Source organism: Lycium barbarum, chromosome 7 (assembly GCF_019175385.1).
Source record: "Lycium barbarum isolate Lr01 chromosome 7, ASM1917538v2, whole genome shotgun sequence".
Classification (NCBI taxonomy): Eukaryota; Viridiplantae; Streptophyta; class Magnoliopsida; order Solanales; family Solanaceae; genus Lycium; species Lycium barbarum.
The window spans coordinates 26,405,750-26,419,935 of NC_083343.1; positions in this window are offsets into that span (position 1 = coordinate 26,405,750).

The window sequence follows — 14,186 nt, forward strand, 5'->3', positions numbered from 1 at the left end:
CCATGGAATTTCCCTTTTTCCTCTTTGTTGTTTTATCATTGCTTCATGCCTCATTTTACTTACCCCTTTTTTGTATTTTATTACTTTTCTAGCGGTTCCTGTTGAACCAGAACTTCTGGTTGGGATTTTTGAATGGGTTGTTGCACTATTGCGTGCTACTCCCTACATGACTCGGTCTTTGAGAAGTATGAACTCCGATTGTTGGAGAGAAAAAATCACGGGGAGGCAAACTCATTTTTGTTAGTTTCGCATGACTTCTCATTTTTTTTTATATTTATTTATTTACTGAACCTATCCTTACAGGCCTTCTTGCAAGAAAGTCCACCTCCCAAAGGGTCCACACTCGAAAGATTGACTTGTCAAATATTGTTAATGCTGATTCCTCTAGCCGTAAGGGTAAACTAAAAGATACTTTTACTTCCCCGGCAGAAATTGGTTCCAGAGTATGAACTCGACGTCGGCTTATGGAAGCATGGAGCAAAGCTCAGTAGGCTCGGCTTATGGAAGCATGGAGCAAAGCTCAGTAGGCTCGGCTTATGGAAGCATGGAGCAAAGCTCAGTAGGCTGTTCACCCTGGAGTTATTTTTATCGATGATGATGATGGTTAGCAGCCACGAGTTGGTGATCTCCATGATCCATTGCCTGACGGTTCCAGCAAAGCATCCAGGGAACCCAAGGATTCTCCTACCGAAGTATGCTCAGGAAGCCCTGCTACCCCTATTTGCGAACCATCGCAGAGGAGCTTCATTCCACCAGTTGAAGCTAGAACTTCGGGCTCATCTCTATGTCCTAAATCTCCGACTGCCAGCTTGGAATCTTCACTGCCACACCTGGCCAATCTATTCCTTCAAGTAACTATTCTGCCTTCCTAGTGAATTTCTTCGCAAGTACCCCCCCCCCCCCCCCCCCCCCCAGTTGACCTTTTTATTATCCCTCTTTCAGGGTCCCATGGCTGCTACCTCCATTTCTGAACTTGCATGATCCATTGCTCCCTCCTGTAGCGAGGTCAAGCTCCAGGAAGATAATAACCGTATGAGGGTTGAAGTAAAGAGGATCCAGGCTGAAATTCGAGACTATAATTATCTCCAGGCCTCCATGAAAATGCCCTTGGATGACGCGGCTAATTCACTAAGGGATCGGGAGAATTCTCTTTAGATTCTAACTTCCTTGTATGTAGGTCTTCAGAATAAAGTTGCCAGGCTTGAGGATTATTTTTAACAACATCCAGGGCCAGCTTTTCTGTGTTGAGGTTTCCTGGGATAGCCTTCGAGCTCGATGCCAAAAATTATGGCTTCGTCGTGATCCTGCCATTCTCGAAACCCAGAGGGATATGCTCGAAGAGGCAAGTTCTCTTGATTTTGATCATCCTATGCCGCTGCTTGAAGAGAAAATTGACTAGGAGGTTTTACAGAGATGGCTATTGAGGACATCCAGGATCTCGAAGGCTACAGACTGGGGAGTGAAGACTCTCAGTCACCACTTGCTGCTGGAGCTACTCCGGAAATTTAACCCTCGTACTTGCTCTAAATTTTCAAAATAGGATTTTTTTTTTGTTTCAAACAATTGTTAGCTTTTAATGGAACTTCTCCAAGTTCTGCTTTTAAGCCCAAGAGGACCATAGGACTAGACATACCAGTCCTTTATGCGGGTTTGTAATGTGGCTTGGTCAATTTTTACAATCTCCGAGTGTATTTCTATCTTTCGATAACATAACTTGTTTTCAGCTGCATCAATCATGTGTTCACTCTATTTTTTGGTATAATCATCTCCTTCCTCTTCCGTTTATTTACCCTAGCTACTTTTATTGCTTAGGCATTTCCCGTACCTACCTCAATGGAATATGAAGGCGAAGATGCTAGGCAGCAGTCAAAGAAGAGAACGTTGAAGAAATTGAATTTCTTGATGCTCTTCTTGACATGTCTACTAATGGACTTGCCAAGTTGTTCCATGCTCAAGCTCGCAGAAGATTCCAGAGGGGGTTTGAAGAAGAAACCCGTAGGTTAATTCTATCGTAAGCACATAGGAAGAATTTTTATGATTAATGTAATTTTGATGAGAACAGTGGATGATCTGAATGGTGATTAGTTTGAGACTAGTAATTTGCTGATACATTGTAACCCTTTCCATTCTTGCACTTATCTTGAGCCCTTTATCGTACCTTTTAATCTTTCAACGTATATGCCCAACTTCTAATTTAATAAACAAGACTTTTCTGAATCAATCTACTTCCTTATCACACCTTTTTTTTTTTTTTTTTTTTTTTGTTATAACTCCGGTCACTATTTCTTATTTTATTGTAAGACAAAGTAAAGATACGAAAATAATTAAGATTTACCCGGACGCACTACTTCTGAGGACAAGTCAATTCTTTTACCTTCTGTTCACCCGGATTCCTTTCTTCCATAAGGCAAGTGAACTCTTCCATATTTACTCCGAAAACGACATATGTGTGCGACTCCATGTACACTTTTACTGCACTCGGGTGGATAATCTTCGTGTTTTTTGTTTTACTCGGATTATCTTATTATCATCCGGACTAAATGCTTCCAAATGGATAATAATTTTCTCGGGTTTAAATACCTCTATATTTAACTTTCTTGGGTTTAAATATCTCTAAATTTGATTTTCTTGGGTTTAAATACCACTGAATTTGATCTTCTTGGGTTTAAATACCTCTGAATTTGATTTTCTTGGGTTTAAATACCTCTGAATTTGATTTTCTTGGGTTTAAATACCTCTGAATTTGATTTATTGTTCGGGAACGCTACTTCTAACTCAATTTTCTTTTCATCAATAAGGCCTTATAATTATGCTAATGAATTAGACGTCTTTTATTCATTTGGGGATTATTTGCTTTAGTATAAGCTTATAATCTGTGTATAACTCAAGTATGGGAAACTCTCAATCAAAGTTTTTCTTGAAGAGAGAAAAGTCTATTTTACTGATACAATTCTCTTTCTGCTATAAATCAAACTTTAGGAAATAAATCCAAAAACTATTGCACAACCTTTTGACTAACTAGCTGATAGGTTGGTTAACCGTCCCCAATTTTTACAATACTTAACTTTAATAAAGTTGTTCCAGCTTTTGGATTTTAAAATTTTAACACCATCTTTCTTCCGCCAGTCCTTAGTTCCTTGCCGCGACTAATCTTCTCGAAATCTTTTTTGGATCATTCCTGACTTCTTGCTACCTATCGTGACTAATCAAATTGAATTACTATCTAAAATAACACGTTTGTTGCTAGCTCATTAAAAACCCTGCCGGAAAAACCCTTTCTTTATTTTGAGGGATAAAAATCGGACGATGGGAAAAAGAGTGCAACACATGTTTTCTAAATCCTCTGGACAATTTTGCAATCTTCCCGTGCTTCCAAACTCATTCTTTGTTTGAAACCGCTTTACTTTTTTTCCTGCAATAAATGTTGTAACTTTCTTAGAAAAAGTATTTAAAGAATTAAAACTTACCTTGAATGATTTTATTGCGACAATTTGGTGTGAAATTCTTCCCTGTAACCATATCTGGTTAAACAGTTCTTTGCTCATTCCTTTTGCTCACTTCTTCCATCTATCGGTTATTCTTCCATATTCCCTGCATGTTTTTTTTTTGAAAAAATAAATCTACCTTGACTATGTCACTACCGGACATCCAAATCGTCGAAACGTTTCGCTGGGGCGTGTTCCACTCCCTCCGGCGTTTGAAATTCTAACCGTATGAGTGAAGCTGCGATCACGGAGCTTGTATCTTGAATCCAAGGTATCCCAACACAACCTTAAAATCTATGGCTCCCTTTATTATTTTAAATTTGTATTCCTTTCACCGCACTTCTTGGAACGACTGAAACTCCGGAAACTACACAATTATTAATCAAAGCATAAATCACCAAATCATTGGGACAGGGTGAAATTTCTTCCACACTTGTATTGCCAATTGACAACACTTTTTTCCGCTCATGTTTTAGAATTTTTCGTCTGCAAACTCCTTTCACCTCGTTCTCTCTAACCGGGGAATTCTCCGGGCTCGTCAATTATCCCGTTGATAACATGGCATGGTTCGCTATGAAGCTCTTGCCTGACTAAATCCCTATTTATTTCGTAGTTATCTTTGACTCTGTCCCTCAAGAATTCTCTTAAGTTACCGTCCTTTAATAATCGTGCTACCTCGTCCCTGAGGTGACGATGATTAGCAGTTCGATGACCATGGGTTCCATGAAAATCACAAAATAAGCTTATATCCCTTTGACTAGCATCTAATCTCATTGGTCTGGGTCGTTTCACGCCATCGATCTTATTTATTACCGCGACTAATTCCACTAAATCAATGTTGAAATTGTATTTTGACAACCTTTGATTTTCAATATTGCTTGTAATCAAATCAACTGTTGTTGACTTAGACTGCAGTCCTCGTCTACTTTGATTAGAATCGACTTTTCTATCAGGATTCGATCTCTCATACTTATTGTTTTGGCTCTGTTCTGGTCTTGAACGAGACTTTTCCTGTTGATCATATGGTGATATCTTTCTTTTCCAAATCTTTAAGCATAATCAACATTCTTTCTTGACTTGTCATGGTTCCGACTCCAACCAGTTGATCCAATCGGTAATTCGAATTGGTCATCTTCCACTCGGATTTTTGATTCTTACCTATTACGAACATCTGCCAATGTTGTAGCAGGAAATTCCACTAGGTTTTCTTTCATTTTTAACGAGGCACTTGAACTTTTAGGGTTTAACACCTTGGTAAATGCTTTTGCTGCCTATTCATCCGGGATAGCCGGCAAAATCATTCGTTTCTTTTGGAACCTTATAACAAACTCATGAAGCAACTCAGCATTTCCTTGGGCAATCTTGAAGATATCTGCTTTCCTTGCTAACACCTTCTTTGCTCCAGCATGTGCTTTGATAAAAGCATCCATAAGCATTTTTAAAGAATGAATCGAATACTTCGGAAGCAATGAATACATGTAATGACCCGTTTGGTCGTTATAGTCTTTTCGATGCTTTTGACTATTCCCCAAGCTTGTTTAGCTCACATTTGACCCGAGGGGAAATTTGACTGGCTTCCCAAGGTTTTTGGATATGATTTGGGTGACTTTTTGGCAAATTTGGGCTTAAAGAGAAAAAAAGTTGACTCAAGTTGACTTTTGGGTAAACGGATATTTTTCGGAAATCTGTCGATTCCGAATGGTCCAGATAGTCTTTTAGAACGCGAGCGTATATTTTGTTCTGTTCCTGGTGCGCTCGGGTACATTTTGGTACTTAGGTTAGGAAGTTGGTTTTGAAGTATCGGGGGTTGACTCGATCAACGAGACGTCCATTGGGAATTCCGAGGCCACGAGCGCGATGGTAGCATGTTTTTATATGTGTCTGCATAAATGGTATGTGAGCAGATGACTTCGGGTGATAGTCGCGATTTCAGGTTGAGATTATGAAACTTGGGGATTTTTCTGGTGTTTGGTGTCCGCTGTAGCGGCACCAGAACCGCAATGGCGGCACCGCTATAGCGGTGGCCATGCTGCAAAAGCGGCCTAGTGTTTTCTTGGTTGACTGCCGCAATGGTCTGAGGGGGTGCTATAGCGGAACCGCCGCAGCGGTCTCGTGGTGCAAAAGCGGTATCGGGCAGATAGATTCATTAAGTGAGTGTTAAAAGCTCTAAGTTCCTCCTTCATTACTATACCGAAAAACTGAGTTATTGGGAGCATTTCAAGGCAATTCTTGGGGGAAATTCATTGTGGTAACTCCCTTTACTTTCCTTTTCATTCCATGATTACTTTATCACCTTAGGAATCCATTATCATGCTAGTTCTTTAAGAGTTTGATGATTAAAAGAGGGTTCAAGGGGTTCTTCATTCTAGGCTTTTAAATCTTGATTTATTGATTGGGTTAGCTTCATTAAGCGTGGAATTGATGATTAGAATCTATTATTGCATGATTCCTTCCTAATTAGTGGTAAATTTGTGGAATTGGAAGTTAGGGTTCATATCCAAATTTGGGAGTTTTTCCTAGAATCCAAATTTAAGAATTTTGTTAGTCCTCCTAGCTTATTATTGATGGGAATTGATCACCTAGAACATTAATTTCATGTTGAGAACCATAGATTCCTATTTTCATATTTCTAGTTCATGAACCCCATTCTATAAATTGGGATTTGGGTCTTGAATAGAAGTCAGGCTTGAATGATGTTCTTCTTAATTCTAATTTCATGATTCAGATATGTTTAGACTTTCGTTATCTCGAGGCTCAACGAAAAGGGAAGACTAAGCTTTGATTTTGAGACCTTGCTGTTCGGCTCTCCAAGTAGGTTATGGTTTACTTTATGGTGAGACTTCGATTAGCGAAGAGTATATTTAGATGATAATGTCAGAGAATTCATGTAAATCTTTGGGTATGAAGTTGGGTTGGATATTGTCTTAGGTTGGGCCTTGTTGTATGATTTGGGCGCTAGCCACCCCGTTGTGTTGATATACTTATCTTGTTCTATTTATTTATTGGCTCATTGCCATGTTGAGACATTGGGAAATTATGACTAGTGTTATATTATGACTATGATATTGTGGTACTTTACTTGATTCAGTAATGAGATGAGATTGTGATTCCATTGTGGCTTATTGTGTATCCTTATTATTGATACTACTTGTGTGCCTTGGGTGGTACTGTTTGGATGGAATTGATATATTGATATTACCTCGCATTGTATTCACACTCATTTCCATGATTCATTGATAATGCATGATTTGGTACTGATGATGGAAGTGAGGGAGTGTAGCCTCCGAGGTTTCTGCCGGAGAGCGTAAAAGAAAGATGAAAGTCCATGATCTGAGGTCATTTATCCGAGCGGACTGAGTGTACGTTTCCCGAGGTTTCTTGATGGAACGATTGAGTGTCCGATGCCCAATGTCTTTGCTTGGATCGTGGGAGTGGTACATGGACTTCGTAGGTCCCTCATTGGTTTGGCTGTCGAGATGTGATGTTCCATCATCGAAGTACATGTGTACGGTGCATATGCATTGCATTCCTCATACATACATTGTTGCATTGCATTGTACCTTTGATTTTGATGACTTGTTGTGACATTATTGTGATTGATTGGTTCAGATTGATCATACTGCGGCCTGACACAGTTGGGTTTAGATGCTATAACATAGGTGATGACTTGTACTATGGATACAAATTCGTATTGACTTGTACTTGTTGGTTTATGTGTTTATCTTACTTTGTTATCTTTATACACATTAGCTAGTCTTAATCGCCCTATTTTACCTACCAGTACTTGCTGTTTGTACTGACCTGTACTTGCTGCATTATTTTATAAATGCAGAGTTCCACATGGGATCGACCTCTACTCCTCGTGGCTGATAGTAGTCGAGCATTGTTGTTTCAAGTCTTACAGGGTGAGCACGAGGACATTCGCCGCCTTGAAGACTCTTCTTTTATTACGTCTTTATTTCCGTCCTGGGACATGATTTTGAGACAATTGATGTATTACTATTGTTCAGACTTGTAGTATTTAGTTATATTCTCTTGTATGACCAAACCAAATAGGGGTGTATTTCATTACTTTCACATTTCTTATATCATTATCGCAAGAATTACGTTATTCTATCTTCTTTCGGTTATTTATTTATTTATTCATGTTTTTATGATTGTTGGAATAAGGGTTCGCTTATCGAGGTGGGAAAGGTAGGTGCCTGCGCGAGTTAGTGAAATTGGGTCGTGACAAGTTGGTATTAGAGCCCTAGGTTACCAAAACTATAATACAAGAGCCTGTCTAGTAGAGTCTCGTGGATCGGTATGATAAGCTCCGTACTTATCTGCGAGAGGCTATGGGACATTTAGGAAACTTTACTTTCTTTCATTCTTTCTTGCTACTTTATTCTAATTGGTATCTGGAATGATCAAATTGGTATCAAACTCTTATCTCTTCTCTCACAGATGGTGAGGATTCGAGCAATGATGGCTCGAGACCAGGTGCCAAAGCCCGCAGCTACGACTGACACCAGGGGAAGAGTGACAACTAGAGGACGCGATCGAGCTAGAGGCCGTGGGGTTTCCCCAACCAGGGGTAGGGCTCCTGTGGTAAGGCAGCGGTGTGAATGATCTCCATCTCCAGAGCCTAAGGTCCAGTAGGTTCGAGAACAGGCCGTTAGGGATGTGTGGCTCCAGCACGGGCACACCGCGTGGCCACTTCAGAGCAGATGATATAGGATACTATGGCGCGTGTTTTACTTCACTTGGATGCCCAGCAGGCAGCCGCTGGAGTTACTTCTCCGGGTGGAGGATCACAGACTAGAGGTGGGGTGCATACCCCCGAGCAAAGATAGACTCGTACAACGCACCCTGCTGCCGCTATAGCTCAACGTATGGATGCAGTGCTGGGCCCAGGAGATGATCTTACACCCATGGCAGGCCCTGTTATGAGCTTGACTGATCAGGAGCTGGTAGGGAGATTCAGGACGATGGAGCCGCCGAGATTTGCTGGCACTTTTGGAGGGGATGCGTATGAGTTTATATTGGACATGCATGAGTTGCTACACAAGATGGGGATTGTTGAGACCCACGGGGTCGATTACGTGTCATACTAGTTTCGCGAAAACGCGAATGTCACGACCCACCCCCATGGGCCGTGACTGGTACCCGACCTGGACACCCGTATACGTACCTGTTAAACATAATCAAACTGAACCTATGAACAATATGGACTTTACAAAGAACTCTGAAGGTTCATAGCGTCAACATATATGTATATTCAGATACACTGTCTCCTGAGGAGTCACAACTGATCATATCATGAAATAATACGCAAGCCGACAAGGCTGCCATCACATATCAATATCATATGCAAGCCGACAAGGCTGCCACTATAGACGAACATCATACCACAACACCTCGTATAGACACAGCTGAACAGAATCCATACACTAGCCACACATATGTCTACAGACCTCTAAGAGTACGAATAGAGAAATATGACGAGATAGGGCCCCGCCGTACCCCTGGATAACATATACATATATATATATATATATATAATCAGATCTGTACTAAAAGCTAAAACCCCGGAACAACGGAGCTCTCCAAAATAGCTGAGTAGAAGTCCTATGCTGAAGGGTCACCCAACCGACTATCTGTACATGCGGGCATGAAACGCAGCCCCCCGAAGAAAGGGGGTCAGTACGGAATATGTACTGAGTATTTAAAGCATGAAATACAGTAAAGAGGATCATAAATGAAATAGAGATTACCAGAAACAAGTATGACTTTTAAAACATCAATACACTTGCCTTATGAAATGAAAGTCATGCATATCAATATCATATATCATATATATAACGTGTCCCGGCCCTATAGTGAGGGACTCGGTAAATAAAATCATATCATCATCATGCATATATATATATATATATATATATATATATATATATATATATATATATATATATACATATAACGTGTCCCGACCCTCTAGTGAGGGGCTCGGTGGATAAAGTCATCATATGCCATCTTGGCCGCCATCACCGTATCATCATATCATCATGTCATCATATCATCATATACATATACATATAACGTGTCCCGACCCTCTAGTGAGGGACTCGGTGAACAATGCAGTGAAGCTGTGCACGAAAACATATCCTGGCCCGGGATTCAGTGAAAGACATATTGAGGCATGCACGAGCAGAGTAGTGAGAAACTATATGCAATTTAAAAACATTTTCAAGGACTCAATAGAATAGTTAACACGAGTTACCATTTGAAAATTAGGACAATAGTCGTATCAAATACCTTTCGAATATCACTCGGAACATATCAAACATCCCTTGAATGTCATCATAAGCATATCACAAAACCTTAAGGGTCATAGTCATATGTCACTATAGTATGAAACACCTTATAGAAGTCCAGTAACTAGTTACCATAGAGTTCCTAAGAATAGGAACGGATATTTACCGACTATTAACCAACATACAGAAAACTGAAGAGGGAGGCTCAATCACTTGAGAATTGTAATATCAAGAAGTGAATGAGAATCATAAATATCACTCCAAGCTTATGAATGGAATTACCCCAAAGTTCATATCAGTCATCACTTAAGTCTAAGACATGCCAAAAGAAAGAAGGGACAACTTTACATACCTGTTAGCGGCTATTCGTAATCCGTTCGTCTCGTCGCTCTTTTAACCTATTTTATATAAGATTAACGTTATCGTTAGCAACTATATTTTCTAGTCCACAAATCTATAACCCATTTCTTATTGAACCTATGTTTTAGTTTATATAATCTCGTTTAGGGTTTTCTATTATCTAAAGATTTAGCGAAAATCCGGCAGCACTTCCCCTATATATATTCATCTATCCCAAATTTCCAATTGCTCTCCTGTTGACACATCAATACCAACAACAAAAATATATATAATAAATTCTCCCAATTCAGCCCATAACAATTCTAACAATCCAACAATTCTTCTGAACCCTTTTCAACCCACAATTCCATATAACAACGATTTCATGTAATTTTCTTCTTCCAATTTCGCCCAATCCAATTTTAATAATTCCATTACAATACTATTAACACAATTACACCATAAAACAAGAAAATCTTACCTTAATTTTCTCGGAGGAATTTCCACTCTTAATTGCTCCAATTTTACAATTTCTTCTTCTCCGACTTAATATCCAATGTTGCTATCACCTCCTTGAACTTTTAATTCAACTTAGAACTTAATCAAAACAAGAAAAATAAAATTTTTCTTCAGCAACCATGGCTGGCCGTGAGCAGCCATGGAAGCTTTACTTTTTTTTTTTTTTTTTTTTGGTAAAATGAAATCAAAAATGGTGAATTCTTCATTACCCCATTGCTTATATATGTTACTCCATCTATGGCCACGTATCCCACTTATCCTTTGACTCACCAAAGCATTTTGTTGAGTTGTCATTTTTTTTTGGGTGGGGCCCACAATTAAGAATTAACTTAATTAATTTAATTAATTACTAATTCCCACTCAATAATCCAATCACAATTAATTAATTCCTAATCTCTAATAATAATATTTTTTTACACTAAATAAAATTTATAACAATTTATGTTCTAATTAAAATTGAAAATTAAAGGTTTCTACTTTTTATCCGAAAATAATTCCGTCTTTAATTCGAGTCGATTTACTTGCGGATAATTTGACGTATAAATATACGCGGTATAACATCCTTCCCCCCTTTAAAACATTCGTCCTCGAATGTTGAACTAATCCTGAGCTCCTAATACTTTCTCAGGTGGTCTCTTACCTAATTATGTCCTTTTATACCTTTTCAGTTTTTCGACTCGCTTTAGTTCATTATAACGCATTCCAGGCCTTTATTTAGTCATTCCTGTAATAACTCCTCTTTCGGTTACTTCTCGAAATTATTCCGTGCCTTTGTTTTTACTCTTCTCCTTGTTCCACAGTTGGTTATCAGCTGCATTTCGAGCTGTTCTGCTGAAGTGTTACTATCTCTCTTATCTGCATACTGTTCGGTTGTACTGTCATTGAGTGATTTGGACTTGTACTCATAGTGCATGCAGTCATGATTTGACACTTTCCTTTTTTATTGTTGTTCCCTTAAGATGACGTATCATTCACTTCATTTTACCTCCTTATCTTTAAACAAGATCTTGTAACGCGCAGACGTCCCTCGTCAGTTCTTTGAACATTAATATTCCTTGAGCACTGCAAGCTTCCTGTAGACCTTTCACAGGTCCTACGAGTAAAATGAAACTTCCCAGAGGGAAACATTTTGTACTCCAGTACCTTTACTTTACTCTGTTGTTATAGTCCGTATTCTGGAATTTTCAACATCTTGTGTCACTTTCTGACTTCCCATAATTGTCCTCGCACTATCACTTGCCTTTACTTATTGATCTCAATCTTTAGGGTTGGCTATCACATAACGCTAGGGTCTCCTTATACTATAATCTTATGTCACCTCGTAATCAATAACCTGCTTGTTACGATCGTTTCGGTTGAATCACTTCATAATTTCCTTTGCTCTAACTGGCCATACCTTAGGCACATCCCTCGTGTCGTTTCTCTATTTTTTTGACTCAAATTCTACCATTGCCTCCTTACTCAAATTTGCTCATAGCCCTTCTATTACAAATCTTATTGCAGCTTTTACGCAAGTATGTGTGGGTGCCCAATCCCAGGAAAGACTTTAGCGTTGCCGCGTTAGTCTTTATATAGACCCCACATGTTCCTCTTATCTTTTGCAGTTGATGTCAAGGCTTAACTATGGCTTTTATTCTCAGTACTTGTTTCATCTCTGTAGTTTTTCTTCAGACCTTATTACACCTTTCTTTGATGTACTCAAACTGTTGCAATCGCATTGTTGTTACCGAGTTCTTACCCTTCTTGTCAAGTTCTTACTTGGTTGCATCTGTAGTATACAAATAGTCGTAGGTCGCATAACTATTCTTGTATGATTCGTACAAAGTATATCTATTCTCAGTTAAAGTCTTTTCCCTGGTTTATTCTGCTCTGCTTATCTTATTGTACTATTACTTACTTATTGTCTATTTCGTCATGCTCTTTCCCCTCCTGCTATTTTCCATTGGGTTTTCTCATACCCTAATATAGGAGAGATTCCCTATTCTTCTTCCTTTGCTATCTATGTGTCGTAACATCGTTAGCCAATAACTCCGTTGTCAACATCTTGACCTTTAATCTCGTATAGCCTTGCTATTCCTGATCATACCCTTTTACGTTACTCGTTACCATTTTCTGGTCATATTCTCCTCTTTTTATAAGTACCCATCTTCTGATGCCATATTATCCCAGGTCCTTACCAATAATTGTCGGCACTGCCTCAAATACTATCTTGACTATTGTTTGTCTATCGCTGGCTCAGGTTTTACCAACTCATTTCAACATGAGATTTCACTTGAGGTTTGAGTATCCATATGGGGTATATCATAACGTCAATTGTTTTCCATCGGTACTTACTTTACTTTCTCCCGCTTCCCCCCTTTGGGGTTGTAATTATATCATTATCTATTCATTTTCCGCTCTATGCCTCCATTTCCAATTTTGAAATTCCTATGATTCTTTGTCCAATACCTTTGGTATACTGCGCCATATCCATGTCTTCCTTTATGTCAGTTATAACTTAGATTACCTGTGTATGAGACCTAACACAATCACGGGGTGATGAGAACACTCGATATATAGTGCAAAATCTCATTTGATGATTGGTATTCGAGTAATGTAATTAAGATAGCAATTTGTTCGAAGCCTCATTCCATTCATCCCAATCAGTAATTGGGTAGTGCTTATCGTTGTTTCAAATTCTCCCTTCAGTAGCACTTATATTCTAATGATAAGTATCTCAAGCTTCCTCATAACACTATCTTTATCCCAACGGATATCGTCTGTTTCTTCTAATAAATTTACAATACATCCGTTATTTTGCGAATCCACAATACTTGTCCTTTAAGGATTTCACTGTTTCCGAGGTAAAGTCACATGTACGTGGCACCCCTTTTTTTTTTGCCTCCCGCTTTTTCATTCTTGTTGTATATCCAACGATAACTTCTAACTTGCTCAAAACCATACCAAATTCGTCTTACTAATGGTTTTGTTTTGTCACCTTCTTGTCGTACTACACCTTAAGTTCATAATCATATATTTGCCTCGCGTCCCATACTCATACTCAATTAGTTACGTCTGTCTTGGGTGCTTCCTTTAGTATCCCTCCCATTTCTCCAGTCTATGTCCATCTTTTATTTGTGAGTGGGCAACCTCATGGTATCCCTACATCCTTCGGAAAGCAACTTTTACATAATCCCTCTTTCGTTTTCAAAACATATTCTGTTCATTTCTATTTGTCCTTATCATGCCAGCCATTCCTGGCATTCATTCTGTCTCGTTGCTCATCTTTCTTTAGGTTGGTCTTTCACAGTTCTGTCACTTGTACTACTCGTTTTCCAAACTATACATGTCATAACGCATCGCTATACTGTAATCCGACTCGTTTTCTTCTTATCTTCCTCTTTCTATTAACTCCTTCTCTTCCTGTGCTCGCTTTCACTTTCGTCATCATTTGATCTTTATTATGAACTTTTCCTATAGAACTTGTAAGTCTTTCTTATTCATTCTATATTTTCTTTTCCGTCTCACACTAATCACACCACATTCGTTAGTTACTTCCCTGCTAGGC